This window comes from Leuresthes tenuis, unplaced genomic scaffold (assembly GCF_036924035.1).
Source record: "Leuresthes tenuis unplaced genomic scaffold, fLeuTen1.0.hap1 SCAF_2, whole genome shotgun sequence".
In the NCBI taxonomy this organism is placed as follows: domain Eukaryota; kingdom Metazoa; phylum Chordata; class Actinopteri; order Atheriniformes; family Atherinopsidae; genus Leuresthes; species Leuresthes tenuis.
Genome location: NW_027325356.1, coordinates 29,425,549 through 29,441,460, shown reverse-complemented (window position 1 = coordinate 29,441,460; position 15,912 = coordinate 29,425,549). Strand labels below are relative to the sequence as shown.

Here is a 15,912-nt window from a genome sequence, read left to right as displayed (position 1 = left end):
TCACACCTACTTGCAGCCGAATACTTCCGCTCCACCTTTTAGTGATGTATGGTTGGCATTTGCACCTTTTCTTACCTTCTTTTTATACTGATTGCTGAAGATTAAGTTGTTCTTTCTCAAACTACAAAATTTTTTTAATTGTTCAAACTCGATTTGAAGTGGATAAATAAGGAGGACAAACGGTTTTAAGTCAGGCTGATAGAAGGAATTAATTTTATAGCAAAATCTGTATTTCGTCATATGTCGAGAGATGCTTATTGCTGAAGAAGTTTTTTCTCATTCTACAAAGTACAACGTTGTATCAGTTAAGTCTGGCCTGGGTAAAACACTGATGGTTATTTCTGACATGCAATCATGAGGCTTTCCATCTGTGGGGTAGGTAGCAGTGTGGATGGATTAAGTGTAGCACATCTCTCGACAACAAGGTGTGGCTGTGAAAGAAGAACAGTTATGTAGGAGAGATGTCTGGTAAAGATATTTTGTTAAGTAACCATATCACAGCCACTGTATGAGGTACCTTAAGTGTTAATGGGTGAAATAACACCATAAAGACTCAGTTTAATATCTGATATGTCCTCTATACGAGGACTACATATTAAATGGATTTTTAGCAATAGGAGTTGAAAAAGGAGCTTGCTCCGTTCACTCCAAGCATCGACCCGGTACTGCAGTGCCACTGGGAACGGTGCGCTCTTCTCTGCTCTTGTGCAAAAGCAAACAGCGGTGCAGGATGGAAGTTTCAGGGAGCCCAAGATGAAACTTTCTTTTAATCTGCTGAGAAAAGAGAGTGAAAGCGAAGTGGACTTTAACACGACTCTGGGAGCGAGCCGATTGCGGGCTAACCGGGAGAATTGCTTGAAAGAAACGCGACACCGAATGAGCGGTCAGAACAAAGCCTCAATACGGTGTTCCCGTGGTGTTTGTGGCTGCCTTGTCTTTTGCACAGAGTAAAAGACAAGGCAGCCATCGAATAGGGCCCGATTGTTCCTACTTGGTCAGCCGAGGAGCAAGGGGGGGGAGCAAGCGTCTCAACCAAGCAAAGCTCACCATGGGGAAGGTGGCTATGCCAACTAGCCTGATGCCCTGCTCCCGCAGTGATGGATAATCGTACTCTGGTTTCTCTTCATAACGTACAAGTCTTTCGCCTTTTACTAAACACTTCCGTGGAGAGCAGCACTAATGAGTTGTTTCTAATTTTGGCAGGCTTTACCTTTGCGGGTGAAGCCCTTTCTGTCTGTGAAAAAGAAATCTTGTTACTGTACAGAGTGACTTCTCTGAGTAGAGTTGCCTTACTTGTTGCGACTGTGCCGATGTTGCTTGAATGGTGCTCGCTGGAGCGTGCGGGAGTGCAAAGTTATGCCATTTAAGGGCTGAAGAGTGCTCAGTGTAGCGGGTGGGCGAAGGTGCAAAGTGACACTCTGGCCACCTATGGCCATAAAAAGAACACCGCTACAAGTGCGCATTGTGCCAGGAAGGGCCCTCGGACGTGAACCAGTGGACAGTTATTGCTTCTCTGCCTTCTGCTATTGCTTGGACCTTTTTTTCGTGTGACTCCGGCTCCTTCGTCCGAGTGAGCACAGAGGCGATGCTTCTTTGTGGCTGCGTCCTTGGCCTGCAGCCTCTTGGGCTGTTGCTACTGCCATCTGGATCACAGCCACGGGGGGAATCTGCTTGTGCCTTCTTACCAGCAAGTTTCTTGAGGTCCATATGGCGTCTTTGATGGCGGCCAGGGTGAGCCACCTTTTGACAAATTCCTCTTTCCTGAGGTTCTGATTTTGACTCACCCCATAAAGCACCAGTTGTGCTGCCAGGACCTCTCTTGCTGGTAAGTACGGGAAATTTAAGGAGTCGGCTGTTGCCCACAAGTCCACAGCAGCACTGCACTCCCAGAAGAAATGCCTCACCGTCTCAGGCGCGCCACAACCTGGACGGGGGCAGGTGGCCGTCGCCGACATACCCCTGGAGTGCATGACCTGACTGGGAGAATCTCGTGAGCCACCATCCATGACAAATCCCAAAGTCTGTTCAGAAGAGCTGAAAGGTTCACACTGCGCCAAACTGTTGAGGGCTCGCCAAGAGTGAGCCCACGCACTGGACTCACTGTGGCCTGCTCCTGCACAACAGAGAGCAAAGATCGATGGCACGTTAAAACTTGTACATCTTCTTGTTCTAAATTAAAATGGTTTAAAAATGTCTTTATAAAAGCAAAACCTTTTGTTAGATTAAAAGACACAGGTACTTTCAGGTCTGATGGTAAAAGTCGTAATCTTCTCATGTAGGCCCCCATCCATAATCTTGCCATTGCAGCTGCCGCTGGGTTTTTGGATGGGTTAATTGCACACTTTAATTGGACAGAGGTAAAGAGACTTCCTAAAAACAAATACAGATCTGGTACTGCTTTCCCTCCCTTCACTTTTGGCTTCTTCAGTACTTCCCTCCTCAACCTTTCCCATTTGGAGTTCCATAAAAAATAAAAGATGGATCGTTCCAGGTCTAAAATAATTTCTTTTTAGAATAAGTAAATGAATAAAGTTTTGTCTAGCAGGTCAAATATGTGCAAAATACAATCAACAGGGCAATCTAAGACCAAAACGAAGATAATTCCCTAAGCCAGTGTATCTTTTTCAACATATTTGTTTGGATTTCATTATTTCATTATTGTGTAGATTTCATTGAACTAAATTAATGTTAAGGGAAACGATTCTGCTCAGTGACAACAGAGGTTTTTACCAAATGGACTGAAATATTTCCATGTGCACAAGCCGATGCACTCTCAGTAGCAAAAGCACGGGTAAAATAAATCATTTCTAGGTTTGAAATTCCTGAAAAGATCTTCAGTGATAATTTGACACACTGTGTAAACAACGTCATCTCACTGATGGCAAAGAACTTAAAATAGACCTTAGAAACGACTGTGCATATCATCCACAATCAGCAGGTTTCGTGGAGAGACACAATGGAATAATTAAGTCAAGACTGAAAAAAATCATGGAAGAAATGGGAAATATTGGGTTTACTGTTTACCATCCTAAAAATGCATCCTCCAACTAGCACAAGATGAACTCCATTTGAGAAAAGGTATGGAAGACCATTTGTACTCCCACAGTCAAAACACAGTCATCAACTGACATGATGAAGAAAAAAAGAAAAAGAGAAGAAACCTTAGCAGTATACAAATATTAACAAGTAGAGAGATCTCTTCTGTTTAGTCTGTTCCAGGTGAACGGGTCAAGGAATCTCTGAAGACAGTAAAACCCGGGGACTGGATCATCATCAAAGTGATAAAGAAAAAGAACTGGTCCAGCCCAATGGGGGGAAGGTCCATTTCAGGTACTACTTACATCACCCACATTAGCTGAAGGACTTCTTGGATTCACTTATCACATTGTACCACGACCTTCAGAAGTAGGGAAAGATTATTTACCCACCACTGTTTTCTGAGGCAAAAGTCTGACTACAAAGGGGAATTCTCTCAACAGGACGGGGTTCATCTCAACCTCAGTGAAGAAAACAACGGCTAACATGAGAACATAGGGTGTGACTAAAATAACCATACAGAGTACCACCACTGTCCCCTTGACATAGAAAGTGCCACACTAGTAATAACATTTATTTAAACTTGGAGATAAATGGATAAAATAATCTCATATACAATAGCTGAGACAGAAAAAACAAAAAACTTTTGAAGACACGATTAAAACAACATTTAGAACATACAATAAGCTTAAAAGGAGTGACAAAGCTGCGACTGCGAAGGCATAGAAGTCTAATTAAAAACAGGAGCAGTAGGACAGACTTTTCTGATATCTGAGTAAGCTCTGGGAATCAAATTTAGATAATGATCAGACTTGGCCTTTCTTATTTCTGCTGTACCTTTATTTCTAAGCTTCCTAAAAGCAAGGCAATGACCCGGGTCCCTCATATGCCCAGCTAGCATCCAAGGTTTATTTATTTTTTAAGTAAAGAAGACAGTTCTGACGAAAGCCAGGGACTAGACATGTTCTAAGTTCTATACTTTTTAAAAGGGGTGTGTTTATCAACTATGGAATTAGAAGATTTACAAAAATGGTCAAGTGCTAGATCTTCATCTGGGATTTTAACAGTGTCATGAGTATAACTATTCAACAGATCAGTTAAAAAAAAATCCTGCTCATGGAGATGTTTCAGGATCTGGATACCAAGCGTGGACCTAATGTTTTCATTTTTGCAATTCTGATACAGGCTATTGAGCAGTGATAACTAACACCAAGTTCAGATACTGCGGATTTTCTACCTTTGATTCGTTAAGATTGAGCCAATCAGGGACAACCTTGAAGGATATCTTAAGATTGGTTTTGTAGGATCAGTAATTACCTGAGAAAGGTTGATATTGGTACACACCTTTTTTAAATGATCAGAGGCAGAGTTCAACTTGTTTAAATTAAAATTGCCACACAGAGATTGGGTTTAAGCCACATGCACACAGAATGACATCAACAAATATAAGAAATATTAAACATTTACACATAGATTTTTGAATACATGTAGAGGAATGATACTTTGAAATGTGCTCATTGCGGAGTTATGATCAGTTGAGTAATGAACTATTCTGGGAAAGAGGTTCTATTCCCAGCATCATGATGGACACTCCTGATATAGAAGGTTTCGCTAACGCATTGGAATTGTTGTACTATTTTCATATGCATGTGCAATGAAGAATTGCTTGCTGCTGATAGATGCAAAGAAGAACAGCTTACACATAGATCCTCACATATAGGCTGCTGAATGCAACGAAGACCTGCTTATCCAGTAAAGTTCAATGTCAATGTGTAATATTCAATTAGGATTTGCAAAACAGTGAAGTTAAACAATGAATGGGTCCATAGTCGGTATGACAAGACTAAAGGAATATTTACCTTGGTGTACGTTCAAACAGAGATGAGAAAATTGCGATAAATAATTGTTTGTTTGTTTGTTAGTATGTATATGAATGTTATGTGTATAAACTGTGTTGAGTTGTAGTTACTCAGTAGTGTCTCAGTGAAACAACCGACGGGGGAAGCCTTGCGGTGACAACAAAAGCAGTGTTTTACTGATCAGTCAAGTTGCTCCAGTGTACTCCATACAAACTGGTTGGTTACTGAAGGGATAGAAAATGGGGAATACTTGTTTTAAAGCAAACAAGGAATTAGATGGGAAAAATACATGTTTTAACGGGACCCAGACAATATTAAATACTCAGACAGATGGGAGAAGAAGTGTAGTTTTGTAGGAAATCACAAAATTATTACATAAAATTAGTGAAATCAATTGAAGAATGCCTTTCTGAAGAGCTGTTTACCACAGATGAGCAGCTTTGCGACCAAGCACATTGTAGATCGCTTTACTGCCAAAATTATCTAATTTAATGGATTGGTTTAGACATGCATAACAGCATTTTAAGAACAAAGAGAGAAACAAAAAGGGACAACGCTTCATGGTGGAAGGTGATGTATAAATAACTGTGTATATGATGAAGGAGAGACCATTTGAGCACCACAGCCATTTCGCAGCACAGGGACAGCAGTCCAAGTTAAAGGATCTCCCACGTGGTATCACCTGTCACACTGTGTCAAGGCATCAAAAGAAGAAAAAATCACCAAACTCAAGGACAAAGAGACGAAGACTCCGGTGAACGAAGAGAGAGGACTGACAAACCAGAAATACAAAAGGATGCTCGATATCAAGATCCAAAAGAAGAGGCTAACAATGCCACAAACACTTACGATGCTGGGAATGATGCCAGCAATGAACAGAGAAGAAGATTCAGTGTCATCAATCTGCAACACGTGCCTCTAATGAGGGGGTGAATATAGAATCCTCAACGATTACAACGTCTCTGGGAACTGTGACAACAACAAGGTTTAAACCATTTTGATATATATTGTAACCTATTGGCAAAGGAATAGTGCTGAAAATGAGGTCAATCTAATCCACCACTGTCCTTGGTCTTCTGTAGGGTTTTTAAACTAAGGGTTTGTTTTTCCACAGAAATTTGGAGATGCATGAATCTAGTGACTTAAACCAAGTAGCAGATGGTTTTATGGGGATCATTGAGAACAAATAGTTAACTTTTGGTAGTATCATCATTTTAATGGTTGTAACTCTCCCCATAAGTGATATAGGTAAGGACTTCCAACGAGAGAGCTCGTCCTCTATTCTCTTTAATAATTGCACATAATTTAGCTTTGTTAGCTCTGAGAGCCTGGAGGAAATGTTTATGCCTAAATATCTAATATTTCCTGACTGTAAAGTGATCGCAGGTATATTCTGGACCCTACAGTTAATGGGCAGAACTGTGGTCTTAGACCAGTTGATAGAGTAGTCACAAAGTGCAGAGAATTTATTTATGAGTGTGATCGTGTGAGTGAGAGACATCTGTGAGTTCTGAAGGAAAAGTAATACATCATCAGCATAAAGACTGATTTTATGCTCAATATTTTGGGGTTGGATGCCTTTAATATTTCTATCTTGTCTGATAGCAGCTGCTAAAGGTTTGATGAAAATAGCAAAAAGTGAGGGAGAAAGTTGGTAACCCTGTCTTGTACCTCTCTGCAGACTGAAGCTTGGAGAAGTTTGATCATTTGTCCTGACACTTGCATTTGGGGAGCTATATAATATCCTTATCCAGTTGACACAAAGTGTGACACAAACCCGAATTTGTTTAATGTTGCGAATAAAAATTTCCAGTTCACTCCATCAAATGTTTTTTCTGCATCTAGAGAGTCGATTGTGGTTTCCAAGTTGTTGATGGTAGAATAGTCTATGAGAAAAAGCGGGTGAGAAAAGGTGCGAATGTCCAACCATACATGATCAAAAGCAGGAGTTGATGTGTTCGGCTACAAGAAGGTTTGAATGCCCGACCATAGTTTGTAAAAAGCGGGTAAGAAAAGGTTCAAATGCCCGAACATACACCATCAAAAGAGGGAGCGGAGGTGTTCCACTGTAAGAAGGTGTGAATGTCTGACCGTAGTTGGTAAAAACGGGGAAGAAAAGGTTAAAATATCCGACTGTACACAATCAATAGCGGGAGCGGAGTTTTTCGGCTAAAAGAAGGTATGAAAGTCCGACCATGGTTTGTAAAAAGCGGGTAAGAAAAGGTTTGAATGTCCGAATATACACCATCAAAAGCGGAAGCGGAGGTGTTCGGCTGCAAGAAGGTGTGAACGTCCGACCAAAGTTTGTAAAACGCAGTTAAGAAAAGGTTCGAATATCCAACCAAACATAATCAAAAGCGGGAGCAAGGGTGTTCGACTGCAAGTAGGTGTGAATGTCAGATCATAATTTGCAAAAAGCTGATGGGAAAGGGTGTGAATGACCGACAATAATTGCTGAAAAATGTGTTAGAAAAGGTAAGAATGCCGGACCATTCATCATCAAAAGCGGGAGCAGAGCTGTTCAACTGCAAGTAGGTGTGAATGTCAGATCATAATTTGCAAAAAGCTGATGAGAAAGGGTGAGAATGCCTGACTATATACCATCAAATGCGGGAGCGGAGTTGTTCGGCTGTGAGTAGGTGTGAATCTCCGACCATAATTGCTGAAAAATGTGTTATAAAAGGTAAGAATGCCGGTCCATACATCATCAAAAGCGAGAGAATGGTGGTGTTCGGCTGCAAGTAGGTGTGAATGTCCGACTAAAGTTCAAATATATTAACAAAAGCGGGAGGAGAGGTCTTCGGATGAGAGTGGTTGAGAATTTCCAACCATAATCTATACAATGCGGGGGAAAAAAAAGTGTGATAGAACACTAAAAGGTGGAGCGGAAGTGTTCGGCTGCAAGAAGGTGTGAATGTCCGACTATATTTGGTGAAAAGCAGGTGAAGCAAGATCTGAATGCCCAACCTTACATAATCAAAAGCGAGATCAGAGGTCTTTGGCTGCAAGAAGGCCATAGTTTGCCAAAAGCGGGTAAGGTGCGAATGACCGACTAAATATCAACAAAAATGGGGGCGGAGGTCTTCGGATGCAAGTGGGTGTGAATATCCCACCATACAAGTATGGTGGAGAGGAAGCTGTGAATGGCCGACAATAGTAAAAAGCGTGTGAGAAAAGGTGCAAATGTCCAACCATACATGATTAAAACAGGGAGCGGAGGTGTTTGGCTGCGACAAGGTGTGAATATCCACCCATAATTAATGAAAAGCGGGCAACAAGTAGGTTCGAATGCCCAACCATACATCATCAAAAGCAGGAGTGGATGTGTTCGGCTACATAAGGTTTGAATGTCCGACCATAGTTTGTAAACAGCGGGTAAGAAAAGGTTCGAATGCCCAAACATATACCATTAAATGAGGGAGCGGAGGTGTTCCGCTGTAAAAAGGTGTGAATGTCCACCAATAATTCCTGAAAAATGGTTAAAAAAAAGGTGGGAATGCCCAACCATACATCATCAAAAGCAGGAGTGGATGTGTTCGGCTACAAGAAGGTTTGAACGTCCAACCAAAGTTTTTAAAAAGCAGTTAAGAAAAGGTTCGAATATCCAAGCAAACATAATCAAAAGCGGGAGCAGAGCTGTTCGACTGCAAGTAGGTGTGAATGTAAGATCATAATTTGCAAAGAGCTGATGAGAAAGGGTGAGAATGCCCGAATATACACAATCAAATGCGGGAGCGGAGTTGTTCGGCTGTGAGTAGGTGTGAATCTCCGACCATGATTGCTGAAAAATGTGTTATAAAAGGTAAGAATGCCGGTCCATACATCATCAAAAGCGAGAGAGGTGGTGTTCGGCTGCAAGTAGGTCTGAATGTCCAGCCATAATTACTCACAAACGGGTAAGAAAAGGTAGTATTGCCAGACCATACATGATTAAAACAGGGAAGCGGAGGTGGTTCAGCTGCAAGAAGATGTGAATGTCCGACTAAAGTTCAAATATATTAACAAAAGCGGGAGGAGAGGTCTTCGGATGAGAGTGGTTGAGAATTTCCAACCATAATCTATGAAATGCGGTTAAAAAAAAGGTGTGATAGAACACTAAAAGGTGGAGCGGAAGTGTTCGGCTGCAAGAAGGTGTGAATGTCCGACTATATTTGGTGAAAAGCAGGTGAAGCAAGGTCTGAATGCCCACCTTACATCATCAAAAGCGAGATCAGAGGTGTTTGGCTGCAAGAAGGCCATAGTTTGCCATAAGCGGGTAAGGTGCGAATGACCGACTAAATATCAACAAAAGTGGGGGCGGAGGACTTCGGATGCAAGTGGGTGTGAATATCTCACCATACAAGTATGGTGGAGAGGAAGCTGTTATTGGCCGACCATAGTTTGCAAAAAGCGGGTGAGAAAAGGTGCAAATGTCCAACCATACATGATCAAAACAGGTAGCGGAGGTTTTTGGTTGCGACAAGGTGTGAATGTCCACCCATAATTAATGAAACGCGGGCAACAAGTAGGTTCTAATGCCCAACCATACATCATCAAAAGCAGGAGTGGATGTGTTCCGCTACAAGAAGGTTTGAATGTCCGACCATAGTTTGTAAAAAACGGGTAAGAAAAGGTTCGAATGCCCGAACATACACCATCAAAAGAGGGAGCGGAGGTGTTCCGCTGTAAGACGGTGTGAATGTCCGACCAGAGTTGGTAAAAAGCTGGTAAGAAAAGGTTAAAATACCCGACTGTTGACAATCAATAGAAGGGGGGGAATTGTTCGGCTGCAAGAAGATGTGAAAGTCCAACCATGGTTTGTAAAAAGCGGGTAAGAAAACGTTTGAATGCCCGAATATATACCATCAAAAGCGAAAGCGAAGGTGTTCGGCTGCAAGAAGGTGTGAACGTCCGACCAAAGTTTCTAAAAAGCAGTTAAGAAAGGGTTCGAATATCCAACCAAACATAATCAACAGCGGCAGCAGAGCTGTTCGACTGCAAGTAGGTGTGAATGTCCAGCCATAATTACTCATAAACGGGTAAGAAAAGGTAGTATTGCCAGACCATACATGATCAAAACAGGGAGCGGAGGTGGTTCAGCTGCAAGAAGATGTGAATGTCCAACTAAAGTTCAAATATATTAACAAAAGCGGGAGGAGAGGTCTTCGGATGAGTGGTTGAGAATTTCCAACCATAATCTATGAAATGCGGTGAAAAAAAAGGTGTGATAGAACACTAAAAGGTGGAGCGGAAATGTTCGGCTGCAAGAAGGTGTGAATGTCCAACTATATTTGGTGAAAAGCAGGTGAAGCAAGGTCTGAATGCCCAACCTTACATCATCAAAAGCGAGATCAGAGGTGTTTGGCTGCAAGAAGGTCATAGTTTGCCATAAGCGGGTAAGGTGCGAATGACCGACTAAATATAAACAAAAGTGGGGCCGGAGGTCTTCGGATTTAAGTGGGTGTGAATATCCCACCATACAAGTATGGTGGAGAGGAAGCTGTGAATGGTCGACCATAGTTTGTAAAAAGCGGATGAGAAAAGGTGCAAATGTCCAACCATACATGATCAAAACAGGGAGCGGAGGTGTTTGGCTGCGACAAGGTGTGAATGTCCACCCATAATTAATGAAAAGCGGGCAACAAGTAGGTTTTAATGCCCAACCATACATCATCAAAAGCAGGAGTGGATGTGTTCGGCTACAAGAAGGTTTGAATATCCGACCATAGTTTGTAAAAAGCGGGTAAGAAAAGGTTCGAATGCCCGAACATACACTATCAAAAGATGGAGCGGAGGTGTTCGGCTCTAAGACGGTGTGATTTTCTGACCATAGTTGGTAAAAAGCGGGTAAGAAAAGGTTAAAATACCCGACTGTACACAATCAATAGCGGGAGCGGAGTTGTTCGGCTACTAAAAGGTGTGAAAGTCCGACCATGGTTTGTAAAAAGCGGATAAGAAAAGGTGCGAATGCCCGACAATGTATGATCAAAAGAGGGAGCAGAGGTGTTCAGCTGCAAGAAGGTCTGAATGTCCATCGATAATTGCTAGAAAACATGAAAGAAAATTTTCGAATATCAAACCGCACATGATCATAAGCGGGAGAGGAGGTGTTCAGCTGTAAGAAGGTGTGAATGTCCACCCATAATTACTGAAAAATGGGTAACACAAGGTGCCAATGCCCGAACATACACCATCAAAAGAGGGAGCGGAGGTGATCCGCTGTAAGAAGGTGTGAATGTCCGACCATAGTTGGTAAAAAGCGGGTAAGAAAAGATTAAAATACCCGACTGTACACAATCAAAAGAGGGAGCGGAGTTGTTCAGCTAAGACAATGTGTGAAAGTCCGACCATGGTTTGTAAAAAGCGGGTAAGAAAAGGTTCGTATGTCCGAATATACACCATCAAAAGCAGGAGTGTATGTTTTTGGCTACAAGAAGGTGTGAATGTCCGACCAAAGTTTCTAAAAAGCAGTTAAGAAAAGGTCCGAATATCCAACCAAACATAATCAAAAGCGGGAGCAGAGCTGTTCGACTGCAAGTAGGTGTGAATGTCAGATCATAATTTGCAAAAAGCTGATGAGAAAGGGTGAGAATGCCCGACTATACACCATCAAATGCGGGAGCGGAGTTGTTCGGCTGTGAGTAGGTGTGAATCTCCGACCATGATTGTTGAAAAATGTGTTATAAAAGGAAAGAATGCCGGTCCATACATCATCAAAAGCAAGAGAGGTGGTGTTCGGCTGCAAGTAGGTCTGAATGTCCAGCCATAATTACTCACAAACGGGTAAGAAAAGGTAGTATTTCCAGACCATACATGATCAAAACAGGGAGCGGAGGTGGTTCAGCTGCAAGAAGATGTGAATGTCCGACTAAAGTTCAAATATATTAACAAAAGCGGGAGGAGAGGTCTTCGGATGAGAGTGGTTGAGAATTTCCATTCATAATCTATGAAATGCGGTGAAAAAAAAGGTGTGATAGAACACTAAAAGGTGGAGCGGAAATGTTCGGCTGCAAGAAGGTGTGAATGTCCAACAATATTTGGTGAAAAGCAGGTGAAGCAAGGTCTGAATGCCCAACCTTACATCATCAAAAGCGAGATCAGAGGTGTTTGGCTGCAAGAAGGTCATAGTTTGCCATAAGCGGGTAAGGTGCGAATGACCGACTAAATATAAACAAAAGTGGGGCCGGAGGTCTTCGGATTTAAGTGGGTGTGAATATCCCACCATACAAGTATGGTGGAGAGGAAGCTGTGAATGGCCGACCATAGTTTGTAAAAAGCGGATGAGAAAAGGTGCAAATGTCCAAACATACATGTTCAAAACAGGGAGCGGAGGTGTTTGGCTGCGACAAGGTGTGAATGTCCACCCATAATTAATGAAAAGCGGGCAACAAGTAGGTTCGAATGCCCAACCATACATCATCAAAAGCATTAGTGGATGTGTTCGGCTACAAGAAGGTTTGAATATCCGACCATAGTTTGTAAAAAGCGGGTAAGAAAAGGTTCGAATGCCCGAACATACACTATCAAAAGAGGGAGCGGAGGTGTTCGGCTCTAAGACGATGTGATTTTCCGACCATAGTTGGTAAAAAGCGGGTAAGAAAAGGTTAAAATACCCGACTGTACACAATCAATAGAAGGGGGGGAATTGTTCGGCTACTAAAAGGTGTGAAAGTCCGACCATGGTTTGTAAAAAGCGGGTAAGAAAACGTTTGAATGCCCAAATATATACCATCAAAAGCGGAAGCGGAGGTGTTCGGCTGCAAGAAGGTGTGAACGTCCGACCAAAGTTTGTAAAAAGCAGTTAATAAAAGGTTCGAATATCCAACCAAACATAATCAAAAGCGGGAGCAGAGCTGTTAGACTGCAAGTAGGTGTGAATGTCCAGCCATAATTACTCACAAACGGGTAAGAAAAGTTAATATTGCCAGACCATAGATAATCAAAACAGGGAGCGGAGATGGTTCTGAAAGAAAGCCTTTCAGAGATGTTCGGCTGGTATTTATCAATGTCTAGAAAGATTTAAACAAAAAAACAACGTTGTTCTTTGCAGTAGAAGAAAGAGCAACACTGAAGAATCAGGAATCCGAGAATAAGCTTCTTTTCATACGTTCTGCATGATTTGAGATTTTATGTATAAAATTAATTCCTTCACTCAAACCAAGTGAAAACTGCTTTGTCCTTCATATTTATCAATGTCTAGATCGACTTCAACAAAGAAAAACATTGTATTTTGCAGTATAGTAAATTGCAACACTGAAGGACGAGGAATCCGAGAATAAGCTTCTTTTCATACGTTCTGCATGATTTGGGATTTTATGTATAAAATGAATTCCTTCACTCAAACTAGGTTAAAATTGCTTTGTCCTTCATATTTATCAATGTCTAGATCGACTTCAACAAAGAAAAACATTGTATTTTGCAGTAGACGAAAGTGCAACACTGAAGGACGAGGAATCCGAGAATAAGCTTCTTTTCATACGTTCTGCACGATTTGGGATTTTATGTATAAAATGAATTCCTTCACTCAAACCAAGTGGAAACTGCTTTGTCCTTCATATTTATCAATGTCTAGATCGATTTCAACAAAGAAAAACGTTGAGGACATTCACACCTACTTGCAGTCGAACAGCTCTGCTCCCGCTTTTGATTATGTTTGGTTGGATATTCGAACCTTTTCTTAACTGCTTTTTACAAACTTTGGTCGGACATTCACATCTTCTTGCAGCCGAACACCTCCGCTTCCGCTTTTGATGGTATATATTCGGGCATTCAAACGTTTTCTTACCCGCTTTTTACAAACCATCGTCGGACTTTCACACCTTCTTGTAGCCGAACACCTCCGCTCCCTCTTTTGATGGTGTATGTTCGGGCATTCGAACCTTTTCTTACCCGTTTTTTGCAAACTATGGTCGGCCATTCACAGCTTCCTCTCCACCATACTTGTATGGTGGGATATTCACACCCACTTTTTTTCACCGCATTTCATAGATTATGGTTGGAAATTCTCAACCACTCTCATCCGTAGACCTCTCCTCCCGCTTTTGTTAATATATTTGAACTTTAGTTGGACATTCACATCTTCTTGCAGCTGAACCACCTCCGCTTCCCTTTTTTAATCATGTATGGTCTGGCAATACTACCTTTTCTTACCCGTTTGTGAGTAATTATGGCTGGACACTTACTTGCAGCCGAACACCACCTCTCTCGCTTTTGATGATGGATGGACCGGCATTCTTACCTTTTCTAACACATTTTTCAACAATTATGGTCGGAGATTCACACCTTCTCACAGCCGAACAACTCCGCTCCCGCATTTGATGGTGTATAGTCAGGAATTCTCGCCTTTTCTCATCAGCTTTTTGCAATTTATGATCTGACATTCACACCTACTTGCAGTCGAACAGCTCTGCTCCCGCTTTTGATTATGTTTGGTTGGATATTCGAACCTTTTCTTAACTGCTTTTTACAACCTTTGGTCGGACGTTCACACCTTCTTGCAGCCGAACACCTCCGCTTCCGCTTTTGATGGTGTATATTCGGGCATACGAACCTTTTCTTACCCGCTTTTTACAAACCATGGTTGGACTTTCACACCTTCTCTTAGCTGAACAACTCCGCTCCCTCTTTTAATTGTGTACAGTCGGGTATTTTAACCTTTTCTTACCCGCTTTTTACCAACTATGGTCGGACATTCACACCTTCTTACAGCGGAACACCTCCGCTGCCTCTTTTGATGGTGTATGTTCGGGCATTGGCACCTTTTCTTACCCGCTTTTTACAAACTATGCTCGGACATTCAAACCTTCTTGCAGCTGAACACCTCCACTCCTGCTTATGATCACGTGCGGTTTGATTTTCGAAAAATTTCTTTAATTTTCTCTAGCAATTATTGAAGGACATTCAGACCTTCTTGCAGCTGAACACCTCCACTCCCTCTTTTGATCATACATTGTCGGGCATTCGCACCTTATCTTACCCGCTTTTTACAAACTTTAGTCGAACATTCACACCTTTTTGCAGCTGAACCACCTCCGCTCCCTGTTTTGATCATGTATGGTCTGGCAATACTACCTTTTCTTACCCATTTGTGAGTAATTATGGCTGGACATTCCCACCTACTTGCAGCCGAACACCACCTCTCCCGCTTTTGATGATGTATGGACCGGCATTCTTACCTTTTATAATACATTTTTCAGCAATTATGGTCGGAGATTCACACCTACTCACAGCCGAACAACTCCGCTCCCGCATTTGATGATGTATAGTCGGGCATTCTCACCCTTTTTCATCAGCTTTTTGCAAATTATGATCTGACATTCACACCTACTTACTGTCGAACAGCTCTGCTCCCGCTTATGATTATGTTTGGATGGATATTCAAACCTTTTCTTAACTGCTTTTTAGAAACTTTGGTCGGGCGTTCACACCTTCTTGCAGCCGAACACCTCCGCTTCCGCATTTCATGGTGTATAGTCGGGCATTCTCACCCTTTCTCATCAGCTTTTTACAAATTATGGTCGTACATTCACACCTACTTGCAGCCGAATACTTCCGCTCCACCTTTTAGTGATGTATGGTTGGCATTTGCACCTTTTCTTACCTTCTTTTTATACTGATTGCTGAAGATTAAGTTGTTCTTTCTCAAACTACAAAATTTTTTTAATTGTTCAAACTCGATTTGAAGTGGATAAATAAGGAGGACAAACGGTTTTAAGTCAGGCTGATAGAAGGAATTAATTTTATAGCAAAATCTGTATTTCGTCATATGTCGAGAGATGCTTATTGCTGAAGAAGTTTTTTCTCATTCTACAAAGTACAACGTTGTATCAGTTAAGTCTGGCCTGGGTAAAACACTGATGGTTATTTCTGACATGCAATCATGAGGCTTTCCATCTGTGGGGTAGGTAGCAGTGTGGATGGATTAAGTGTAGCACATCTCTCGACAACAAGGTGTGGCTGTGAAAGAAGAACAGTTATGTAGGAGAGATGTTTGGTAAAGATATTTTGTTAAGTAACCATATCACAGCCACTGTATGAG

General features: G+C 41.8%; 2 non-coding genes across 2 annotated transcripts; both read left to right on the top strand.

Moving 5' to 3' along the window:
* Positions 1-513: 513 nt before the first annotated feature.
* On the top strand, positions 514-696 carry LOC140302527 (U2 spliceosomal RNA). Its single transcript, XR_011914990.1, has one exon. It is a non-coding gene; the product is annotated as a U2 spliceosomal RNA (small nuclear RNA).
* A 411-nt stretch (positions 697-1,107) lies between these two features.
* LOC140302621 (U5 spliceosomal RNA) lies at positions 1,108-1,220 on the top strand. Its single transcript, XR_011915074.1, has one exon. It is a non-coding gene; the product is annotated as a U5 spliceosomal RNA (small nuclear RNA).
* Positions 1,221-15,912: the final 14,692 nt, after the last annotated feature.